The sequence below is a fragment of the Narcine bancroftii genome, chromosome 10 (genome assembly GCF_036971445.1).
Source record: "Narcine bancroftii isolate sNarBan1 chromosome 10, sNarBan1.hap1, whole genome shotgun sequence".
NCBI classification, from domain to species: Eukaryota; Metazoa; Chordata; class Chondrichthyes; order Torpediniformes; family Narcinidae; genus Narcine; species Narcine bancroftii.
Window position 1 is genome coordinate 79,866,359 of NC_091478.1, and position 24,759 is coordinate 79,891,117.

A 24,759-nucleotide genomic window follows, 5' to 3' on the forward strand; every position below is an offset into this window, starting at 1 on the left:
TTACCTGTTCTTCGCCAACTCATTCTTATGTTGGATGAACACCAAACAATGAAGACACAATGATTATTTTTCATAAATGACTTTGCTCACTACCCCATCTCCACTGCAATCCAACAAGGATAGATCTTTAGATCAGTATTTAAATGGTCTTAAATCCCTTCCCACCCAATGATTTTTTCCCATCATGTTGGGCAATTTTTGTTGTGATGATCTAGCTACCAGCTTCTCAGTGTACTCTTAACCCATTGCATTCCATGCATTGTTTCCAAATAATACCAAATGATTAAACTTTTCATCCATTCTATGATTATATCCTGATGTTCCCCTTTGGAAGAGCAAGAGCAGCAATTAATTTTATTTGACCCATTTTCTTGAACTGCGGCAGTTCAGACATTATAATGTGTAGCTTTGTTCAGATCTCCCAACATTATAGTGGAAGGAAGGTCATTAATAAAGTAGATGAAGACGACTGAGCTAAGGAAACTCCCTTGAGGGCAGTCTGTAGTGAAAACCTAGAACTGGGATATTTAACCTCCACCATTCACAACCATCCACCTTTATGCAAGGAATGACTCCAGTCACTTGAGTGTTTCCCCTTTAATGCCCATTGACCTCAGACTCTGAAAGAGTTACTGAACTGCTGCAGCCTTTCTGCTGAAGGTGACCCCACAAGGCTTTTTAGGAAAGAATTCCAAGATTTAGACTCAGGCACAATGGTGAGCCAGGTATATATTTCACAGTTGTGCAGCATGTAATGTGTAACTTGGAGAGGAAGTTGCAAGTGGTGGCATTCCCATGCTCCTGGTTACACACAAATTCAGCGGAAAATAGTTTACATGGCATTTGTAATGTTATTAACGTTGGTACAAAATAAAAATTTACATGTTACTGTTCATGGTCATACACATTGTACAATGTACACATACACCAAAATTCTTACTTGCCACAGCCAAACAAGTACTTCATAAAATAAAACATTACAAAACACATAAATGAATTAAAAAAGAGAATAAATATAAAAGATAGATGGGTAATAAATATTGATTTGTAGTTGCCTATTTTTCATTTAAACAAACAAGCTGAAGATGATTGTTTCTCTATTAAGTCTTATTACCATATATTTCGGCATGAATGTCAAGTCTTTAAAAAGCTCAAAAAATGGGGGTCGACATACACCAGATATACTTTTGAGACCTTAAATTCACTGGGAAAAAAAAACAGATTGATGTCGATTCAGCGTATAAGTCCGTGTTGGAAGCACCTCCCCACCGCCGGCACTGCTGCTCCCCGACATCTCCCCACCACCAGGCAGCACCATAACTGCTCCTACCTGAGACTCTGAGGTCACCATCGCTGCTCCTGCCTGGTAGGCCAAGGTTATTTTTTACTTATTTAATTTACAGCTTTGTTACTTGCGATTGGGGTTTTAAAAAATTTTTTGGGTTGTTCCTGGGAGGCTATATCCACGGGATATAGCATAAAATAATTAAAATTAGGCTAAAAAAGGGGGTTGACCTATCTGCCAACCAACTTATATGCTGAAATATATGGTAGGTGTTTTCCTGGATCTTAGTGTCAGACTTCAAGTGATGCAATGCAGATTTGCCTTTTTTTTTGATTTCTAGAACAGGTCATTTTAAGAATTTCTATTTTTCCCCTGTCAAGTGGATAAAGCAGTAAAGTATTAATATGAAAAGTTAACATGTTCTACGGAATGTCTGTGGGAAAAAAAAATTACTGGTCACACAATCTCCGTTACACCTATTTCTTGGTGTGAATTCTTTTTTAGTGAGAAGCAAAGACATTGTTCTTAAATGGTAAAGATAGTCACCATCTTATACACAGAACGCTACAGCACAGGAAAACAGGCCATTCTTCCCTTCTAGTTTGTGCTGACCATCATTTCGGTAGTCCCACTGACCTGCTCCCATTCCATAACCCTACAGAACCCTAAAGAACATACAGAACAAGTTAATGATCACAAGATGCCATTCCTTAACAAGATCTGGTTGGTACGTTAAATGGTCACTTTATGTCAGTGGGGTGAAGGAAAAGTGAATAGTAGGGAGAATAAAATGGGATTAACATGATGTTGATGTAAATGGGAGCTTGATGGTCACTGTGGGCTCAAAGAGTCAGGGAGCCTGTTTCTGTGATGTATTTCTGTTTGACCCTAACAAACAAGATTTTGACACCAGTTTGAAACAAAGAGATGAGCTTACTCTGATCCAATCTGAAATGATCATTTTTAACTGCTATTAGTTGCAAATTGTTGGGCTTAGACAAGTCATGACAGTCGGTGCTTTGAATTTCTCGTCAGACTTTCAGGAATGCTTCATTCAGAAGTTGAATCATGATATTAGAACAGTTTAAATATATTTTAACTTTACATCTCTGATACTGATTTTGTACAAATATAAATTGTTACAAATTTTCAAATGGTGAGACATGGTCTATGCAAACAGAAACATTGTTTCAGGTTCCTGAATATTTGTCAGAGACAACTAGTGTTAGATTCGAACAGATGAAGCATCAAATATCCCACTTCTCTGGGATTGACATGATTGAAATTGCTGAACAAAAAAATGTATCAATCATAAAATACAAATTTGAATGAAAAAGTATAATTTTCACAGATGCAATTAGGAGAGATGGAGGCAGAACTAATCCTGCTTTCAGTCATAACAAATATACTTACATGGCTTAGGAGGGGATGCAGCCACACAGAGCATTTGAAGGGGATAATCCTCAAAGGTTGGATGTACTTCAGACCCATGCTCCTGATCTTTCAAAATCCATTCCTCGCAGATAATTCCAGGATCCAGATGGGCATTCACAGGCCCTTCCTGGCTCTCAGCTGAAGTTACATTTGTGTCCTGGGCCACCATGCTGTATCTGTTGATATTCTTCCATAGTTAGTGGCCAACCTGGTGGGATGGAGTGTATCCTGGCTGCTGAGAAACAACGTGATAATGGTAATAATGAATCGATTATCAAATAGATATGCACCAAAATCCTTACTTGTGACAGCCGAGCAGGTACTTCATAAAGGAAATGCATTACAATAGCATACATTAAATTAAGTAGAAATAATACCAAGGATAGATAGATAATAAACATTAAGAGTTACCACAATACAAGAAAAAGTTTATGGCAAGACAATAGTCCAGGGAGCCCGATTGTGACAGCAGAGCTATTGTAACGGGGGGGGGGGGGGGGGGGGGGGGGGGTGGGGTCAACAGCCTGTTCGCCATTCGAAAGAAACTGTTCTTGAACCTAGAAGTGGTGGTTTTCAGGTTTCTGAACCTCCTATCAAAATGTAGCAGTGAAGAGAGGCTGTGACCAGGGTGTTGGTGGCCATGTAAGTATATGATGTTGGCTACCTTCTTGAGGTAGCGCCTCCCATGGATGCATTCAATGGATGGGAGATGAGAGCCTGCGATGGGCCTGGCCATGTTTGTTACCTTCTGCAATTTCTGCCTTTCTAGGCACTCAAATTTCCAAACCAGGCTGTGATGCAACCAGTTTGTGCACCTTCCGCAGGCCTCTTGCAAGGTTGGAGAGAGTCTTCGACAACATGCCAGATCACCTCGGATTTTAACTTGTTACTATTTTGTTCAAAGGAAAAAAATAGAAACTTAACAGAGCAAAATGTTAATAAGGATATGATAAGCATATCTTAAACAGCAGTGGAATGTACAGTACTGATATCTTCATAAATATTGAAACATGCAGTGTAACATAACATAGTGGAGGGTTGTTGGGAAATAAATGATTCCAAGAAATTTTAAGTTGGCCTTCTTCTTGGAAATTAATAGTTTGCTCTTTGTCAGTGCCTGACAAATATTTGTTACAGGCTCAGGGCTAGAAGCCAACCATTTGAAGAGATGAGTCAAGTAGGAATTTGATGGAATGAATCTGACCTATAAATGTACTTCCAACATGAAAAGTAAACCACAATTTCTTGGATAATGCAAACCAGTTTGCTGCAGTACATTAATAAATAAATTTTAAAAATCAAAAAGTTATTTAAAAAAATGTTTGACAGCCTGCGTGAGGGACCTAGGCAGATAAAGTGATTGAATCATTAGACAAATCCATGTCACCTTTGTCAGTTCTGGTTTTTTTTTGGAGGGATAATTTTTAAAGGTAACTTTGCACAAAGAAATTGTTACCAACACCATTAAAATTGGAAATGGCTTTTTGGTATTCGATAATTGCTGAAGTAATATAGCTGAACATTGTCAATAGAAGCAAACAAGCTGATTTAGCATTTATTAATGAAGTCACAGTATCCAGTTCTCATCCACCAGACCTTCAAATTGTACATCATGTACATTCAACAGAAAGCATAAACCACAGTCCAATGTGCCTATTCATTTATTTGCAAACAGTACACTGGTTAAATGCCCACCAACAATTTCAAGTTTTATATCAATCTGTCCGGGTTGTCAGCATCTTGCTGAGCAATGATGCTCCTCAGGGCTGTGTAAATAACCTGCTCTTGTTCACAATACTTACCCATGAACTCAACGCCAGATCCAGTTCCAACTGAGTTATCAAGTTTGCGGATGACACAACAGTCGTTGGCCTCATCAGCAACAATGATGATTCATACAACAGAGATGGAAAACCTCGTGAAATGGTGTGAGAACAACAACCTGAGGCTCAAAATATACAAGACAAAGGAGATGATTCAGGAAAACCAGCAATGACCTCCCTCCACTACATATTTATAGCTTGGTAGTGGATGGAGTAGATGGCACCAAGTTCCTCGGAATTCACTTAAGAAATGACCTATCCAGGACACAAAGCATCTCATCACTTGTCAGGAAGGCACATCAATTACTGCCCTTCCTGAGAAGACTGAGGTGGGCAAGGCTACTGACCGTCACCATCCAGGGTGGCTGCATCATAGGGTGTAAACACATCAAAATGCTGGAGGAACAGCTGGACTTTTCAGCATCTAGAGGAGACAAAGATATTTGGCCGATGTTTCAGGCCTGAGCCCTTCTTCAAGGAAAAATCAGAAAAGGTAGGATGTATCAGAAAGTCTCAGAATTCAAACAATGGGGGAGGAATCCAGACCAACAAAAGGTGTTCATTGGAATATGATAAGGGAGTAGGCAGAATTTATCATGTCTGTGCGAAAGGAGACAAGGAATGGAGAGGGGGTGGGTTTTTTTTAAACAAAGGCCAGAGAAGTCAATATTAATGCCATCTGGTTGGAGGGTGCCTAGTCCAAAGATGAGGTATTGTTCCTCCAATTTATGGGTGGTCTCGGTCTGGCAGTGCATGAGACCATGAACAGACAGGACAGCAAGGGAATGGGATAGAGAATTGAAATGGGTGGCACTGGGAGATCCGCGGTCCAGCATTTTAGTGTGTTTACTACAATCACGGTGTATGCATCACAGGGTGGTATGGTTGCTGCAGAGAAATGGATTGGAGGTCAATCCACAGGACCATAAGAGTAGCAGAGAGGATCACTGGAGACTCCTGTCTCCCCATCAATGTGAATTAGCGGAATCACTGTTCAAAGAGGGTTTGCAAAAGCAGTGAGGAGTCCTATCATCCTGCAGCTACTCCTGTCAGGAAAGAGATACAGGAGTATCAGAGCCGGAGCCACCTGACTGAGGAACAGCTTCTTCTCACAGGAAGTGAGAATGCTGAATAACTGATGAGCTGTTCGTATAAACTCTCAGTGACTCAACTATTTATTTAATCATGATATTTATTTATTTTAATATTTGTATACAAGTACAGTGCATATGTATAGTTTGTCAGAAAATGTGTTATCTCTGTATGTGTGTTTGCAGTACATTGCACCGAGGACAGAAAAACGCTGCTTTGTTGGGTTGCATTTGTACAATCACATCATAAATGAACTTGAACATTCCATAACTAATATAACCTCTTTGCAAACTATTGCTATGAAACAACATGTTGATGCATTACCTTTATTTCCTGCACACAGAAATTCACAGCTCCAACAAATATTTTACATAGGAAAGCCCAGTTGAAAAAAAAGGAAGCTGACTTGGTGCATTGCAACAGAACAGAGGCATAGTTCAAACACGATATGAACTGACATCCTTTGGGTGCAAAGGAGCCCTTATGTTTTCTTCACACACAAACTGAATTACACTTGTAAAACGCCCAATGAGTTTTGACATAGCCAAGTCAATTCTGCTTTTACAGCTAATTGGACATGGGCCTCGCCCTTTCACAGATCATTTCCCAGCCATCCCTCAGCATGAAATGCATATAAAGGAGGACTTCTAATTGACATTATTTATAAATCACCTGTTCTCTTAATATAATTTCATAAACAATCAAAGAATACATATCAAAAGTAAATCATAATTTTGTTTTGGCTGGATCATGGTAAAATTAAATTAAATTAGACAGTTAGCTGGCTCCCGGTGAGAGACATTGACTAGACATATACCCTCAGGCCACATTGAAATTGATATATCAAGCTTTCAAATTGCACAGAAAAGAATGGGGTATTTTAATTGATCGTTAGTAACCTGATTAGTGCAGATTAAATCAACTGATACTGATACTCTGTCTTCAGTACAAATTTTAAAACAAATTGAAGTTTACAATATCTTCCTAGTGACAGATGCCCGGTAAAGCTGAAGTGAATGTTAAGTCTGACAAGTAATGGTTTCTAACTTCTTGTGTTGCAGCTTACACTTTCAGTGTGAAACACATGAAAGACAGATGATGTAATTTACATGCAAAACAGTTTCCTGATAGTTATATCTTTGTTTCCATTGGTTCAGCAGTGTCACTTTTTAAAAAAAATGAGCCTGCATTTTAATTGAGAGAGATTTCTGTTATTTTGGTTATGGTACAGTGGCCTATTTTATAGAGATTTCTTTAATGGTGGTTTGGTGTGTTTATGTTGGTGTGTCAACATTCAAAATTCCATTTATTATCAAGTACACAAAATACACAGATATTGTTTTCCTTTGTTTCCTTTGTAAAGGCAAAAACAACCAACTGAAAAACCTCACAAAGATTAGCGTATACAGAGCCGTTGTCATACCCACACTCCTGTTCGGCTCTGAATCATGGGTCCTCTACCGGCATCACCTACGGCTCCTAGAATGCTTCCACCAGCGTTGCCTCCGCTCCATCCTCAACATTCATTGGAGCAACTTCATCCCTAACATCGAAGTACTCGAGATGGCAGAGGCCGACAGCATCGAATCCACGCTGCTGAAGATCCAACTGCGCTGGGTAGGTCACGTCTCCAGAATGGAGGACCATCGCCTTCCCAAGATCGTGTTATATGGCGAGCTCTCCACTGGCCACCGAGACAGAGGTGCACCAAAGAAGAGGTACAAGGACTGCCTAAAGAAATCTCTTGGTGCCTGCCACATTGACCACCGCCAGTGAGCTGATATCGCCTCCAACCGTGCATCTTGGCGCCTCACAGTTCAGCGGGCAGCAACCTCCTTTGAAGAAGACCGCAGAGCCCACCTCACTGACAAAAGACAAAGGAGGAAAAACCCAACACCCAACCCCAACCAACCAATTTTCCCTTGCAACCGCTGCAACCGTGTCTGCCTGTCCCGCATCGGACTTGTCAGCCACAAACGAGCCTGCAGCTGACATGGACATTACCCCTCCATAAATCATCGTCCGCGAAGTCAAGCCAAAGAGAAGAGAAGAAGTTGGTAGCATCACCATCAAGATGAGAAAAAGATTTGGTACGTCATCAAAGGTTCTGCTACCATCGGGGAAAAGGTACAGGAGCCTGAAGACGAGCTCTCAGCGGCACAAGGACAGCTTCTTCCCCTCCGCCATCAGATTCCCGAATGATCAGTGAACCAAAGACACTGCGGCAATTACTTCGACTTTATGTGCACTAATTTTATTTATTTTTGTAAAGTGGTTTATATGAACGTTTGCACTGTGACACTGTTCATGACAATAAATTCTGATTTTGATTCTCCAACGGTCCAGGAATCTTGCTGCTTCCTCTCTTGCTGCCCACCTCCTCCACTTCTGTAACCTCTGTAGTCCTAGAATACAGTGGCTCAAAATTTCATGTCTGAGGGAACACTGTGCACATGGCATCCTTTGCAAGAAATGTTGAATTGAAGCTCAACATGCAGCTCACTTGATCCCAATAGGTGCAAGTTGCTCAGAGGCCCTGGTCCATTAACTATCTCACAGCCTTCACCACTTAAAATAGATTGGACATTTTCACTTTGCATCTTATGGGGTCTTTCTTTTGCATGTACTTCAGGGCAGCACGGTTGGCATAGCGGTTAGTGCAATGCCTTTACAGTGTTTGACCAACAGGGAAAGGTTAAACAGGCTTGGACTTTACTCCCTGTAGCATAGAATAATGAGGTGTGATTTGATAGAGGTATTTAAAATTATGAGGGGGGACAGATAGAGTAAATGTTGATAGGCTTTTTTCCATTGAGAGTGGGGTAGATACAATCAAGAGTACATGGATGGAGATTAAGGGGGAAAAATATAGGGGAAACTTGAGGGGGAATTTCTTCACTTAAAGGGTGGTGTGTGTGTGTGGAATGAGGTTCCAGCCAAAGTGGTAGATGCAGGCTCAATTTTAATATTGAAGGAAAAGTTGGGTAGGTATATGGATGAGAGAGGTATGGAAGGTTATGGGGTGGGTGTGGGTCATTGGGACTATATGAAAGAATGTGTTCAGCATGGACTAGAAGGGCCAAAGTGGCCAGTTTCTGTGCTGTAATTGTAAAATGATTATTATGATAAAGATTGGGGAGAGTTAATGTGTAAAAGAATAGGGTACAGGGAAATAAAAAGGGGGATATCATCAAAATGGGTCAAATGTTGAAATAAAATGAGAAGATAAAACCATTTTCCTGACCTTTGGCATTTCTTACCAATCCTCACTGATTGTGGTCTGGAAATGAGGAAATCCAGGATCCAATGTCCCAGGTCTTGAGAGTTTTCTGATCAGTTTTGAGGAGATGATTGTATTAAATGTCAAACTGTAGTCGATAAAGAGCATCCTGATGAATACATCCCTTCAGTTCAGGTGTTCCAGGGCTTTGTGTAGAGCCAGTGAGAAGGTTGCTATAATAGGTGAACTGGAACATATCCATGTCGTTGCATAGAGAGGCTTCAACACCACCCTTTCAAAACACTTCATCACTGTTGATGAACGTGCTATTGGCTGATCATAATTGAGGCAGGTTTCTGCACTCTTCTTGAGCACGGGCACAATTGATGTCTGTTAAAAACAAGTAGGTACCATCTCACCCTGCCAGAGTGAGATGTTGAAAATATCTGTGAATATATTGGTAAGTTGATCAGCACAGATTTTGAATACTTGGGCCAGATTGTCATTCAATTTTGTTATTTATTCTTCCCAACATTTACTACACTTATACTACACCTTGGCACTGAAAATCCTATTCCAGCATAATATTTATTTGATTTTGATAGTCCTGTGATTAGAAACTTTAATATAATTATACAAGAACTAAAATTATATGCCGGGAGTTTGGATCATGAGAATGTTTTCTAATTTAATTCACTAATTCTTTTTCAACTGAAAGACAAAAGATAAAGGAGAAAAATTAACTAAATTTTTCCACAAATGCTGAGTGTTCCCGACTCTTTCTGCTTTTATTAGAAAACAGAACAAAACCTTTCTTCTGTTGTCTTTCAGATATATCAGGCCAAGTAACCAGAATGCAACTGAAGGAAATGAATTGTAAGGTGAAAAGAACATTTTCAATATTCTTGAACGAAAGGAGTATCAACGAAGATGGATCTTCATTTAACATGGATTCTGAAATCATACAAGGTCTTCAAAGCAGTACAAATTAATCCCGCATCCTTTAACTTTGGAAGGAAATAGATCAGTATCTCTTTCTTGGTCTCTGGCACGGATGAAATGCTTTTTTCCCTCTCCCAACCTGATCTATTTTGACTTGCAATATCTCAGAGTTTGTAAGTGTGGGAAGAACCAATCAGAAATACTAGATCATAGTTTACAAATATTTAGTCAACATTCAAATTAATACAAAAATATCACTCATTTTAGTTTAAATTAAAAGAAATGAAAATGATTTCCAGCAGTAAATGATTTTTCTTTTGAAAAGCTCATTTAAATTAATGCCAGAAACACTGTTATAATTGCAGCATTATGAACTGAACCTTCAAGGCTAGATCTTATTTCTGAAAACAGTCTATTTTACTGCTCTGTAATTAATCTTGAGTCAAAATAAGATTCAGCATGCTACTATTCACTTAGAACTCTATGCAGATGCACACAAATTTAAACTTGTTTGCTTTAATCCAACTTGCAAATATAGAGACACACAGGAGTTGCAGATGTTGGAACCTGGAGCCACACCCTAATGAGATGATGATCACTGTAACTGCTAAGGGACTCAAATATAGCAGTATCAGTGATGTTCTGGAGTTGTGGGCACATAAAGCAGTCACACCTTTAAAATTGACATAACTAATCAAAAACAAGGTTTGAGGATCAGAAGAAATACAAGCCTGTAAACATAATGAGTTAACTTTTCCCTTTGCCCAGAAATGCAAAGCTTTTCTAGTAAATAAAGAGCGCTGTGAATTTTCAGCAGATCGGGTAGAGAGAGAGAAACAGAGTTAACCCATAGTCAGAACTGAGAGAAGCTCAAAATCAATCATGTTTTCCATTTCAAAGAAAGGAAAAGGGATCTGCTAAGTGTTCCTTGTGGCTGGTCAGTTGCTTCCTGATTGACATGGTGGATTCCATCCATCCAGAGACACAGCGGACAAGATCTTCACTGTGTAACAATCCCATAATTATTATATGCTTAAATGACTACTAATCAGGGATACTCACTTCTACAGTGATGAAGAGTTTTGAGAGGCTGGTGTTGAAGCATATCTGCTCCTGTCTAAGTGGAAACATGGAATCATTCCAATTTGCCTACCACAGCAGCAGGTTTACGGCAGATGCCATCTCACTGGCTCGGCACAAAACCTTGGAACGCAGTCAGCAAAAGCACGTACGTCGGGATGTTCTTTTTAAACTACAGTTTGGCATCACCTCCTCAACACTGATCAGCAAACTCTGAGACCTGGACCTCAATACCCCAATTAGATCCTGGATTTCCTGACCTCCAGGCCACAATCAGTGAAGATTAGTAAGAACATCTCCTCCACAAACTCCATCAGTACTGGAGCACCACAGGACTGCACTCTTAGCCCCCTGGCTGTGTGGCTTGTTACAACAGTAATACCATCTCCAAAATTGCTGACGATATCATGGTAGTAGGTTGTATAAAAGGGGATGATGAGTCAACATACAGGAGGGAGCTCCATCAAAATCATGGAGCCGATTGTGGATTTTATGAGGGGAAAACTAGAAGTGTGTGGTCCAGTGATCATTGGGGGATCAGAAGTGAAAAGAGGGTGAGCAAATTTAAATTCCTGGCGGTCACAATATTGGAGGAATGTCGTCATGAAGGAGAGAGGATCACAGAGCTCTCCCTCCCCAACACTGCCACCCCCCCCCCCCCAATCATTGCATTTACCCAGATCGTTGCCTAAAATCAGTGAGGACCCCAACAATCTCCATGCAGCATCTTTCAGCTGCTCCCATTAGGAATGAGATAAAGGAATACCAGAGCCAGCACCACCAGGCTGAGGATCAGCTTCTTTCCATGGACAGTGAGAATGCTAAACGACTGATGAGCTGATATGCTCCATAAGTTATTTAACAGTGACATTTGTACATAAGTACTATGCATGTGTATAGTTTGCCTGTATTATGTCTGCATGTCTGTTGCACCGAGGACAGGAGAATGCTGTTTCTTTGGGCTCTATTTGTACCATTGGATGATAAATAAACTTGAGCTTGAAAGCATGTCAGTGCCTCTACTTTCTCAGGAGTTTACCGAGATTTGGTATGGCATTGAAGACCTTGGCAAACTTCTACACCTGGTTGAGGAACAGTTGCTCCCCCTCTATCATCAGGCTCCTCAACAACAAACTCATTCAGGGACTAATTTCAAGACTTACTGTGCACATTATTTATTGTTGAATATTTATTTTCTCTATTGCATAGTTTGTTTGCCCTTCTTTCTTTGATGACATTTCTCTCATTTGTTTATAGCTCTTTTCATGAGTACAGTTACTTGCACTACCAATAAGCCAGCCTGGAGTAAAAAGGATCTCAGTGCTGCATGGGATACAATGTGAGCCCTTTGACAAGAAATACGAACTTTGAAGAAAAATGCAGGGGGTAGCACCAACAACTAACTTTTCCCAAAAAAACTTTTGACAAATTCAGCTGCCCACTGAAATTTGTCTCAACCTTATGTTGCTCCCCTCAGCATTCAAGCTGCAGAACTAACCAGTGGTCTGCAACAGAACTAACCTCATTTAAGTCTGGTGTCAATGCCCCATTGTTAACTGATGGCCTACATTGGAAACCATTTCAGTTTAATTTAAAGTCTCGATGAAGGGCTTCGATCAAAATGTCCACCATTCTTTTTTTGCTGCTTGATCCATTGAGTTCCTCCAGCAGTATGCTTAGCTTCCAATTCCAGTTAAGTCTGGTGATAAACTTAGGGCCAACACTCTCCTCAATCTTGCCAGGACATAGTTCTCACCTCCAACAAACACAAGAGTGGAGGTAGCGCACCATAATCTACAATCCAGAATGACATTTGCACACATTGCAGAGTTCCACTGGAGCATTCAAAGGATGGGCCTTAACCTTCACATTGTGAGGCAAAGCTCCTCAGCCAACCTGCCCCCATTATGTCATCTTCCCCACCCCCCACCAACAATCAGGGGACATGGCCAAACCCTAGAAAACATGACTGCTTCACATTCCTCAGGCAGCAACTCACAGGAAGATCAGAATTTAATGAAGAAATTCACCACTGCCTTCAATACGCCAGCACAGACCCTGGTATATTGGGAGAAAGGGCATTTAAAAATCAAGACATCAGATCTGACAAAAAACAATCTACTGATCCCTGCCTTCCTATGCGCATTGGGAGTCCTGCATTATTTTCAGCAGACACTTTAAAGCAGTGGAAAAATAACAACAATGCAGAATCCACAATGTTCTTCTGAATTCACTGGAAGAGCAAGTGAACCAGCATCAGTGTCCTCTCCCAAGAAAATCTCTCGCATTGTTCCAAAATGGACTCTCTGTTCTGAGATCTCACATTGACGAATGTGTCAAGCAGACGGAGAAAGAGATTCAAGGTTGTGCTCAAAGCTTCCATCATCTCTTGTGAATTCTAGCCTATCACTACTTCAAGTGAAGGAGCAGCTGAACAATGAGGAAAGCACCTCACAAACTTACCACCCCACCAGGCACCCACTGTTTCCTCTGCAGATAAAGCTGTGATTTCCCACATCAACCTCAGCAGTAACCTCAGGACACTCAGAATGGAAGCAAGTCACCATCCAGCCCATGGAATTGTCCAGAAGGAAGGTTTCTTGCACTTGCTGTTTTATTTCAGTTTTTCAGTCTCAGACAATATATGCAGTCTTTGTTTGCAAGGTTTTTTTTTCAGTATCTTTCAGCTGCTCCCATCAGGAAAGAGATACAGGAGGGTCAGAGCCAGCACCACCAGGCTGAGGAACAGTTTCTTCCCACGGGCAGTGACAATGCTGAACGACCAAAGGAACTGCTCACACTGACCATCCGAGACTCTCATATTCATGAAACAATATTTATTTATTTATTTGTATGTATGAATACTGGCCTTGCATATGTATTGTTTGTCTGTATGTGTGTGATGTCTGATGGTGTGTCTGCGTATTTTGCATCGAGGACTGGAGAATGCTCTTTCATTAGGTTGTATTTGTGCAATCAGATGACAATACTCTTGATTTTTTAATTTGAATGGAAGAATAAAATCAAGACACAGACCCTCTTGAAGACTGATCTTAAAGCAGCACACATACTAAAATTGGAACAAAGCAGAGGAGATAAGCATAGCCCCTTTACAAGAATAACATGCAAGTTCATGAAACCTTCCATATTTTTCAGCACGGTGAGAATAGCAGTTAGTGCAATTTTATTACAGCACAAGCGACCTGAGTTTGAATTTGGCTGTAAGGAGTTTGTATGTTCTTCTCATATCTACATGGGTTTCCTCCTGCCCTCCAAAAAAAATTGTGTAGGGCATGTAGGTTAATTGTGTAATTGAGCAACATGGGCTCATGGGTCAGAAGGACCTGTTACCATGCTGTATGTCTCAATTCAATAATGTAAAAAAAAGTAACTTCTTGGGCAAGTACTCCAACACACAATCAGCTATTCTTATCGACATAATTAGTTTCATCACATGTTTTGATGTCTCATTTGTTTAATTGAAGAACATAGGCAATTTCAACATGGATTTCAACTTGAAAGTGACTTTTTTTTTGTCTTCAAATTCAAATCTCCCCAAACTGATCAAAAATGACACCTTACTCCCCTCTCTCTCTCTTTTCCCCACCGCATAATCTTTTAGTGACAGCACCAAGTACTTCATTCTGTCATAGCAGGTTTCCCGTCACTCAAAACTTGCAGCACAGTTGATTTCCCCACTGGAGTGGTCCAACAGCACCTCCTGTGACCTGCTTTTGCAGTACTACATTTTCACTTCTATTCCTTGATCTCTTGTTTTATTCCTTGCTCCCTGCCACCAGCTGAACTTCTTTTCTGTCCTTGTAAATAATTTAGCCTCTATATTAACATTGCAGCTCTTGCTGACAATTCTCTTTAACTGTCTGAAATTGTTTTTCAAACATTTCACAGTTCTTCTTTTTGCATTCCATTATGACTGAATCACATCTCAAGAACCAAAATGAACTTCTTCATAGCTCTTAGTAGTTACCCTATCTTATCTGTGGCTTGTTTCCCCACATAAAATTTATTACATTCCCACGATTCATGCCGCTACCCTGGGTTAACTCAAGTCATTTTGTGGTTCCCTTCACATCAATTTGCCTCTCAGCACTTTTCAAACAGTGACTTCTCCATATGGTTATACACTTTCATTTATTGGAAGGTCATTTAATGTGTTATAGAAACATAGAAGATAGGAGCAGGAATAGGTCATTCGGCCCTTTGCGCCTGCTCCGCCATTCAATGAGATCATAGCTGATCTTAAAGTTCAGTACCCCGTCCCCGCCTTCTCTCCGTAACAGATCTTATGATCTGTTTTGGCTGATTCTTCCATTGGGGACTCTAATTTTTCTGCCTTTATGCAGGCAAATATTAAATTACACTTGTTTTAAACACAGGTCCTCATTCTGGTAACAGTGTAGGATTCAACAATATGGGTGCAAAAATTTATTCTGGGCTCAATGATTCAACCTGACTCCAGATTTCAGAATTATTGTCAGAGTACATGCATGACATGACATGCAACCATGAGACTGTTTTTCCTACAGGTGAGGCAGAATTATCACTTATTGGTAGTCAAAAAAAACCTGACTCAATCGACCATGTAAACAACTAAAGAAATGTAAACAAACTGACTGCAATACAGAGAGAAAAATATAAATAAAGTGCAAGAGTCCTTAAATGAATCCCTGATTGAGTTTGTTGTTAAGGAGTCTGATGGTGGAGGGGTAGCAGAGATGTTCCTGAACATGGAGGTGTGAGACTTGTGGCACCTCGACCTCTTTACTGATGGTACCAGCGAGAACAGAGCTTGCGCTGGATAGTGTGGATACTTGATAATTGCTGCTGCTCTCCGATGGCAGCTTTCTCTGTAGATGTTCTCAATGACGTGGAGGATTTTACCAGTGATGTCCTGGGCATGCCAATTTCCTTTTGCAGGCCTTTACATTTGGGAGCATTGATGTTCCCATACCAGACCATGATGCACATCATTGAGAGATTGGAGGCTGAAAAGGTGAGCACCACACATCCGTCGAAATTTGCCAGGATTCCGATATTATACCAAACCTCTGCAAACTAGTGAGGAAGGAGACAATGACGTGCTTTCTTCACAATGCCATTTGTATGTTTGGTCCAGGAAAGATCCTCTGAGATACAGACTCTCAAGAATGTAAATTTGCTCATCCTCTGCATCTCTGATTCCCCAGTGATTACTGGATCTTACACCTCTGGTTTTCCCTTCCTGGTCAACAATCAGCTCCTTGGTTTTGGTGACATTGAGTACAAGGTTTTTGTTGGCCAGGTTTTCAATCTCCCTCCTACATGCTGACACATCACCTCTTTTTATACAACCCACCACCCAGGCAGCCTCAATGTCACTGTACCGACCCACATAGGTGTAAAGTGAGTAAAGCAGGGGACTGAGAATACAGTCCTGGCGAGTTCCACTACTGATGGAGAATGTGGAGGAGATGTTCTTAATGACTGTGGTCTGGAGGTGAAGAAATCCAGGATCCAATTACACAGTAGGGTGTTGAATCCCAGGTCTTGGAGTTTGTTGATCAATTTTGAGTAGATGATGGTATTAAATGCTGAACTGTGGTCGATAAAGAACATACATTTTTGCTGTCCAGGTGTTCCAGGGTTTTGTGTCGAGCCAGAAATGAATCAATATGATTAAGTGCAGTTAGTTTTATTTGTTTACACAAAGTTAATGCACAGCAGTCTTAAGGTGATAATAGATCAGGCTACCTGCTCTGATGCTGGGCATGGGGCATCAATCCTGGCAATATTGAGCAGGTTCAAACTTTTCACTGATAGTCTTTTTAATCAACATTCCATTGAAGACCAGTGGTTACACTGAACATACAACATAATGGTACAGGCGCTCCGACCCATGATATTGTGCCGACTAAAACTAAAAACTAAACCCTCCCTACCTCATAACCCTCTATTTTTCTTTCATTCATTTATATAAGAGTCTCTTAAATTCCCCTAATGTTTCAGCCTCCACCACAACCACTGGTAAGGCATTTCAGGCATGCACAACTCTCTGTTTAAAAAATCTTATCCTTGATGCCTCTGCTAAACTTACGTCCCCTTACTTTGTACAAATGTGCTCTGGTGTTTGCTATTCCTATTCTGGGATAAAGGTGCTGGCTGCCCACTTTATTAGTGCCTCTCATAATCTTGTAAAACCTCTATTAAATCTCCTTCATCCTTTTTCATTCCAAAGAGTAAAGTCCCAGCTCTGCTAACCTTGCCTCACAAGACATATTTTCCAATCCAGGCAACATGCTGGTAAATCTCCTCTGCACCCTCTCCATAGCGTCCACATCCTTCCTGTAATGAGGTGACCAGATCTGGTCCGTTCTTTTCCTCTCACTGATGCTGCCTGACCCCACTGAGTTCCTCCAGCAGATTGCTGCTCCAGATTCCAGCATCCACAGTCTCTCAGGAGGCACCAGGAGAATAAATGGTATGTCTCATTGAGACCAAACCTGATTTTGAAGTATTCAGAGATGGGTACAGAAGGACCTTGAGCAATTTTCATCCTTGGAGTCAGTGTAATTGTAATTTGAAGACTGATAAAAGCAGTCTTTTACCTTTCAACAGGGGTCATAGGAGGGCCACAGACTGAAATCATTTTATATATATATTTTATTTTTTTATTAATTTAGTCAGCCGGAGAGAAGTATGGAAGAAACAAACTAAACTTCACAGAGTAAGGGGCCCATAAACTTTGAGCAGAATCCTTTGCTCAAAAAAGGTTGAGAATTGCTGTTTTACATTATCATTATTGATCGGATTACATATCCATTTATAAACTGATTCAAGTTGCAGTTGTGTCCAATAAAAGGACACATAAGCATACAATGGCCAGCACAAATCAAATCAGAATATCAGAGGGCTTTTTTTTCTCACAAAGTGGAACTCATTGGTAACCCACAGAGGTACCCAAAGATACAAGGGAGAAGAGGTTTTACACTGAGCTCTTGCATGGGATGAAACATATTTTTGAAAGTTAGACATGCAGAGCCAATTACATTCTAACCAATAAAATGAATGATTGGAAACTTAAGGCACACAGATGACCCACCTTCCCATATGTTCTTGGCAAGTGATGTTTTCCAGTAGGAGCAGTGAAGACAAATAGTCCCCTTGAACGTCATGAAAATTTGAAATACGAGCATAATGGACTGCTTGGAATCTTATCAAATTGTATTTTAAAATTCTAATTTTAAAATTCCCAGGTTTACTTTGTGTCAGTTGATTTAGTGGTCTGAAGGTGCTTTGAGACGTCCATTATATTATCATTCTCTCGCTAATGAAAGAGGCTTGCAATGCCAGTACAAAAACATTAATATCACTCAAGACTTAGTCCTGGTCAGGCCTCATGATGTATTGCAACTTTGAGACTACTTTTAGTCAATCAAGACACCCACTGAGATTTTATGCCTGGGATTAACAGCCGAAAACTGCATTTTAATTATGTCCAGGCTGTCCGGGGGACCACCATGAAAACTTCAGATCAGGTTGGAATGTTTTAATGTTATGAGAGCAGGACTTGTTCCCTGCTAACACTAAATCATGTGCTCAGAGAAGGAAAACAATACACATGCCAATTTCAAAGCCTGTAACTGTGCAGGAGTAGAAGACTCCTTTGTTTCAAGTGGTACAAACTTTCTGTCAAGGGGCAATGGAGCATGTGACTCAGCGATCATCTTGAGGGCAGTAAGAGGGAGGGGCAGCAGCACAGCAAGTAGATCCCAAGGTTCAGGTTCAATCTTGACCTCCAGTGCGGAGTTTTTCATTCTTTGTGACCGCGTGGGTTTTCTCTTACATGGCTGAAATGTCTGGTGTGATAGGTTAATTGGCCCCTCATGTGTTAGGAAGTAATAGACTCTCTGGGGAGCTGACAAGAATCCTGGGTGAGGGGGAATAAAAAGTTTGATTAATTTAGGATTATTTTAAATATGTGGTCGATGATTGTCAAGGGTTATTGTAAGTGAATGGTTGATGGATGCCATGGACTGGAAGGGCTGAAGAGCTTGCTTCTGTGTTGCATTTCTCTGTGATTCTATGACAATTTTAATTAATTTTAATTTAGAGAGGCAGCCCAGAGGAAACCCATGTAGACAAGGGGAGAACATACAAGCTCCTTACAGACTATGCTGGATTTGAATCCAAGGCGCTGGAGCAAAAATTGTGTATGTTAACCGCTACACTAACTGTGCCGCCAAAGCTGTTAAATCCTAGACAACAGGGCTGTAACTTTAAATGCATACCCCTCTTTGCTTGTGTACTAAAGGCAATCTGATGCCAGTGTTCACATCTGCTAAGATACTGGCGCATGTGAGACTCTCATCTACCATAAATATGTAGACTAGACAGATGAAAAACTGGGACAAAGCAGTCCTGCCAAATAGGACCTCAATGATGGGGTGGCTCTCACCTCTGAATTGCAACCATAATGTGTGGAGCTTGGTGTCACCAGCAGTTCCAAAGAGGATCCAACGCTGCTCAGGGAATGAGGCAATCATGAAGACTACTAATGGTGTGGTTTCCTGCATTTCACAGATGATTGAACAGGAAGGTGACATCTCTAGGACAACAAGAAAGTCTTCAGATGCTGGAAAACTGAAGAAACAAGTAAATTGGGTCAGGCAGCATCTGTGGAAGGTGAAAGATAGTTCACATTTCAGGCCAAAATTTTTCTGCACTGTTCCCCAATGATCTGCAAACACTGGTGTAAAAACACAAAAAGCAAAGGTATGATATTTTGCTTAGAATTTGACAGATGGTCAAATTACAGATGCAAGAAAGTTATTTATCCAGATAATTCTGGTAACTTATTTACTGTATTATGGAGTGATCTTACTTACATTTTCTTTCATGTAACTAAATGAATAAAGTAAATAATGTCACAAAATAAATCATTTTGAAATGAGAATTATTGAGGAAATTCGGTCAAAGGGACACATGAGAGGTTTTTTTTAACCCCCAAGTTGCTGAAATCTGAGCAATAGAGTAATTGAATTGTACAGCATGGGATCATACTATTCAGCCAGGCAATCTAATGCTAGTGAACACGTCTGCTAGGATACCCAACACACGTGAGACTCTCACCTACCATTCAAACAGCCTTCTGCCATCTGATTCCTAAATGAACCACAGATACTGCCTTACTTTGCCTTTATCTTGCTACTATTTTTATATATTTTGTCAGGTGGTTCATATAAATATTTGCATGGAGATGCTTTACCGCAAAACAAATGTTCTAACCTGTTCATGTCAATAAATTCCGATTTGGTTTCTGTATTACTCACATCTCCAAGCCCTTGGCCCATTTCCTTCTATGCCTAAGTGATTCAATTTTGTAGGTGAGACAAATGAATGTGGAGCTCTGGACATCACTTTCAGATACAAGCAGAGAAATAGCAACTGGAGTTTAATTCAGATAAGAGTGAGCTGTTGCACTTGGGAGGGGGTGTCAAATGTAGGGGAAAAGCATACAATTAATTGCAAGACTCTTACTGCATAGAAGATTGTGCAGATCCAGGCCAATAGCGCCTTGCAAGTGGCCATGCGTGGAGATAGGGTGGTAAAGTAGGATTATGGTAAGCTTCATTGGTGAGAGCATTGCAGATAACAGTGAGGAAGTCATGTTGCACCTATATAAAACTCTGGTGAGGTTGCACTTGGGGTATTGTGTTCCCCATGACACAAAAGCTGTGAAGACTTTGGAAAGGACACAAATGAGATTTGCCAGAATGTAGTCTGGATTAAAGGGTATGAGCTCTGGGAAGAGGTTGGAGAAACTTGGGCTATATTCCCTAGCACATCAGAGGTGGAAGAGAGTCATCAAAAGGGTAGACAGTCTGAATCTTTGTCCCACAGTCAATAAGTTAATGTTACATACCAGAGCACGTGCACTTATGGTGGTGGGGAGAAAGAAATGGGTTAAAGATGTGTGAGCCAAGTTATTTAACAGAGTGGTATGTGTCTGGAATGGGCTACCAGGGAGTGGTATCAGATATGATAGTCCTGTTTAAGAGGCTAGATAGACTGCCTAAAGAAATCTCTTGGTGCCTGCCACATTGACCACCGCCAGTGGGCTGATAACGCCTCAAACCGTGCATCTTGGCGCCTCACAGTTTGGCGGGCAGCAACCTCCTTTGAAGAAGACCGCAGAGCCCACCTCACTGACAAAAGGCAAAGGAGGAAAAACCCAACACCCAACCCCAACCAACCAATTTTCCCCTGCAGCCGCTGCAACCGTGTCTGCCTGTCCCGCATCGGACTTGTCAGCCACAAACGAGCCTGCAGCTGACGTGGACTTTTACCCCCTCCATAAATCTTCGTCCGCGAAGCCAAGCCAAAGAAGAAGATGTGTCTGGAATGGGCTACCAGGGAGTGGTATCAGATATGATAGTCCTGTTTAAGAGGCTAGATAGACACATGAATATGCAGAAAATAGAAGGATACGGATCATCTGCAAACTGCAGAGATTTAGTATAATTTGGGCATCATGATGGGTCAGATAGTGTGGGTTAAAGGGTCTATTCCTGTACTGCAGGGCTCTATGTTCTTCAATCTGTGTTAAATGCAAGAGAGCTGTTGTTCCCATGTAATCAGAGGAGATGTAACACATTTCCTTTCGCCTCCTCCCTTCCCAGCAGCCAGGAATGCAAGGTGACCTTCCCATTTCAGGGACTGTTTGATCTTTGCAGGTTTCTTGCTGAAAGACAGCAATTGTTCTTTATTTTTAGAAGTATCAGTCATCTTAAAGGAGCAGCTCTCCAGTCACAGAACCAAACCCCCTTCCCCTGCTTGCTGGTGTGCCCTCCCACCCTTATCCACCTATTATCTCCTGCCTCTGGGGCCGTGCTCCTCCACCTACCCACCCACCCCACCACTCACCTCATCATTTGGTTCAAGTGCCTGCCAACATGTACCTTGATGAAGGGCTCAAGCCCGACTGTTTGACCTGCTCCAGCTTTGTGTTTTTACTTCAACCGCGGTGTCTGGATGACGGACGGGTGGGAGAGGAAGAGAGAGAAAGAGAGCGAGAGAACAGCAAAGAAATAATTCATACAGCATCCGTTTGCTGAATGTTTAAACCTAAGCCAAATCCACCCTCTTCTGCGTCCATCAAACTTAGGGCCAACATTACCAAAAGAGGACCCCTGATTTCGATGCCCTGCTTTTCGTAGAAGTTGCTACAAATATCGTTTTGACATCTTAAAAGTTCCCTGTTTTAATCGACCGCGAAAATAGACGACTCCAAGTCATTTGCCCAACTCACTGGCTGATAGGGTGTCCAGACCAATACCCAGGCGAGAGATTGCGCATTCAAACAGCTTAACTTCTTTCGATATGGGGAGGGTGGAGTGTCTCTCGATTTATTTAATTGAATTGCTGGCTGACAAAATGAGCGAATGCAGCTGCTAAAAGTTCAAGCTTTTTTTGGAAACTTTTGACCAGTCTGATTTTTAAATGCAAATCTTGATAACGCATCTGAGATGCTGAGCACCTTGGGGGCACATGCCCGTTGTTAGTGTGGCTACATTCTCCTTTCAATCAATGAAAATTAAATGAATGCAACAGACAGAAAGTAAAGGTTTTCTTAAACATGCTTATCGAATTAAGCCTGCAGTAAAACTCGATGAAGGCAAAAAATAAAATTAATATTCTCAAGAATAATTAGTAAATTAAGACTGGTTCTGCACATTCGGGGGAGGAAATCAAATAAGTGGGGAGAAAAGCAACAGTTTCACTCATTCCGATAAGTATAAGCTGAAAACGGCGCTCAACTCCCGCCCCCCCCCCAAATCCCAGGTGTAATCGTTGGATACGTTGCAATACGACGACGAGGTAGCTCGGAGGGACAAACAGCTTCTACAAACCTTGAGCAAACTGGGCGAAGCGGCAACGGCATTTGCAGAGCCCTCCCAGAATTATCCCATGGATAATTCCTCCGCTCCCAACAGATGCTGCTCGGCCCGCTGAGCGTATTGAGGGAGATCTCACACGGGACAGGTGGTCTCGCTCGCTGTCCGCGACAGAAGCTGTTGTTGCTTCACCCCACCCCACCCCTTCAGTCGACTGCCCGAAGATTTGTCCATCCACTGAACTTGTTACCCTGGAGCAATCTCTGGGCCGACGAGAGGGGGAGGAGCAGTGACGAGCGAGTCTGTGAGATGGGATCCCCCGCGATTCTTGACGCTTTTGGCGGCAGGAACATCGAGCCAGGATCCAGCCCAAGCTCCCGGGCAGTCTGCCTGCACCGAGCCCTGGAAACCTTCCTTGCTGGGTTCAGCGCTGTCACGAATGGGCCTACTTCTAACGTCTCCAAGTTATCGACAGCGTTCAGAATATAATAAATATAGTCGAATCAAACTTTCCTCGACCCGTTGCTGGTCTCGCCACTGAATGTAGCCAATTGAATGTTGCTTTTCGTGCTAATTCAGCGCCACCCTCGTGGACACTTTAATTTTCTGCCCCGTAGCTGAGTCTTCCACAACTTTACTAATGTCATCCCCAATATCCAGATGTTGACATTTCTAGGATTCCTGTTGTTTTTGCTCAAATCATGACTTTTCACTGAAGACCTCAACAGGGCGAAATCTTTGATGAGTGAGGCCAGATCCCGAATGCACACGCGCCGGCCACTTCCACTGCCCTGGGGACTGGACAGACGTTATTTAGAAGGCACTTTATTTCAATTGGATGGACTTGACATTTACCCAACGCATGTTGGGGATTAACACTGTCTCACAAGTCGTGATACCAAGCCAGTTTGGAATTTATCTAATTTTCAACGTATCCTACCAACAATCATTTGAATAAATTATTAAGGTGCATTCAATGCTCTGGGGCTGTTCCCCTCAACTCCAGTTTTTCCAACAGGACAGGGCAGACCTCGTCAATCTAAACTTTCGCCACCGATTATGGATTCGGAGCTCGGTCTGTTGGACGCCGTGGGACTGCATTTTTCAAGGATTAAAATGTGCCACATATAATGTCTCTAAGTTATTGACAGCGTTCAGAATATAATAAATATAGTCGAATCAAACTTTCCTCGTCCCGTTGCTGGTCTCGCCACTGAATGTAGCGAATTGAATGTTGCTTTTCGTGCTAATTCAGCGCCAACCTCGTGGACACTTTAATTTTCTCCCAATCCTTTACTGCCACCTGCCGTTCACTCAGGAAATTGATCTATTCCAAATCGTCGCATCACCACTGTCTCACAAGCCATGAACTTACTCTTGGTTTGTTTGCTCCTCTCAGCTCCAGTTTTTAGACCATTGAATAGGACAGGACAGTGCAGACCGATATGAACCTACTCATTCATCTGAACTTTCCCTCAGACACACAAGCCTCTATTTTTTTTGCACCTTTACACCTGCCTCCAACACCATCCCTGCTATGCATTTCAGACTCTCTGTGTAAAAAAAAACCTAGCCCTGATATCTCCCCTAAACTTTCCTCCAGTCACCAAAAACAGATGTTCTCTAGTATTTGCTATTTGTTGCCCAGGGAAAAAAAGGTGCCGGCTGTCCCCCTTAGGTATGCCTCTCATAATTTTGTGGAGTTCTATTGTCACCTCTCATCCTTCTTTGCTCCAAGGAGAAAAGCCCTAGCTCTGTTAACCTTGCCTCATAGGACATGTTTCTCCAATCCTGGCAATATCCTGATAAATTTCTTTTTATCTTGAAAATGGATGAAATTTAACTTTGTTGAATAACAATAGACAAAAAAGTGTGATTATTTTAATATAAAATTTGTTTTGTTAGAAATGCAAATGAATATGACAACATTTTTTACACAGCAGAAGAAAACTGTACTGGCAGGTACAGAAGAAGTTTATGAATTAACTT

At 41.4% G+C, this 24,759-nt stretch overlaps 1 long non-coding RNA gene and 1 other non-coding gene across 2 annotated transcripts; one reads left to right on the top strand and one right to left on the bottom strand.

Annotated features, from left to right (window-relative positions):
* Positions 1–711: 711 nt before the first annotated feature.
* Positions 712–23,455, bottom strand: LOC138743977 (uncharacterized). The gene is made up of 3 exons (XR_011345152.1): positions 22,786–23,455; positions 19,332–19,516; positions 712–2,954 (listed from the first exon to the last, which is right to left on the bottom strand). It is a non-coding gene; the product is annotated as an uncharacterized lncRNA (long non-coding RNA).
* LOC138745143 (U6 spliceosomal RNA) lies at positions 13,926–14,029 on the top strand. Its single transcript, XR_011346066.1, has one exon. It is a non-coding gene; the product is annotated as a U6 spliceosomal RNA (small nuclear RNA).
* Positions 23,456–24,759: the final 1,304 nt, after the last annotated feature.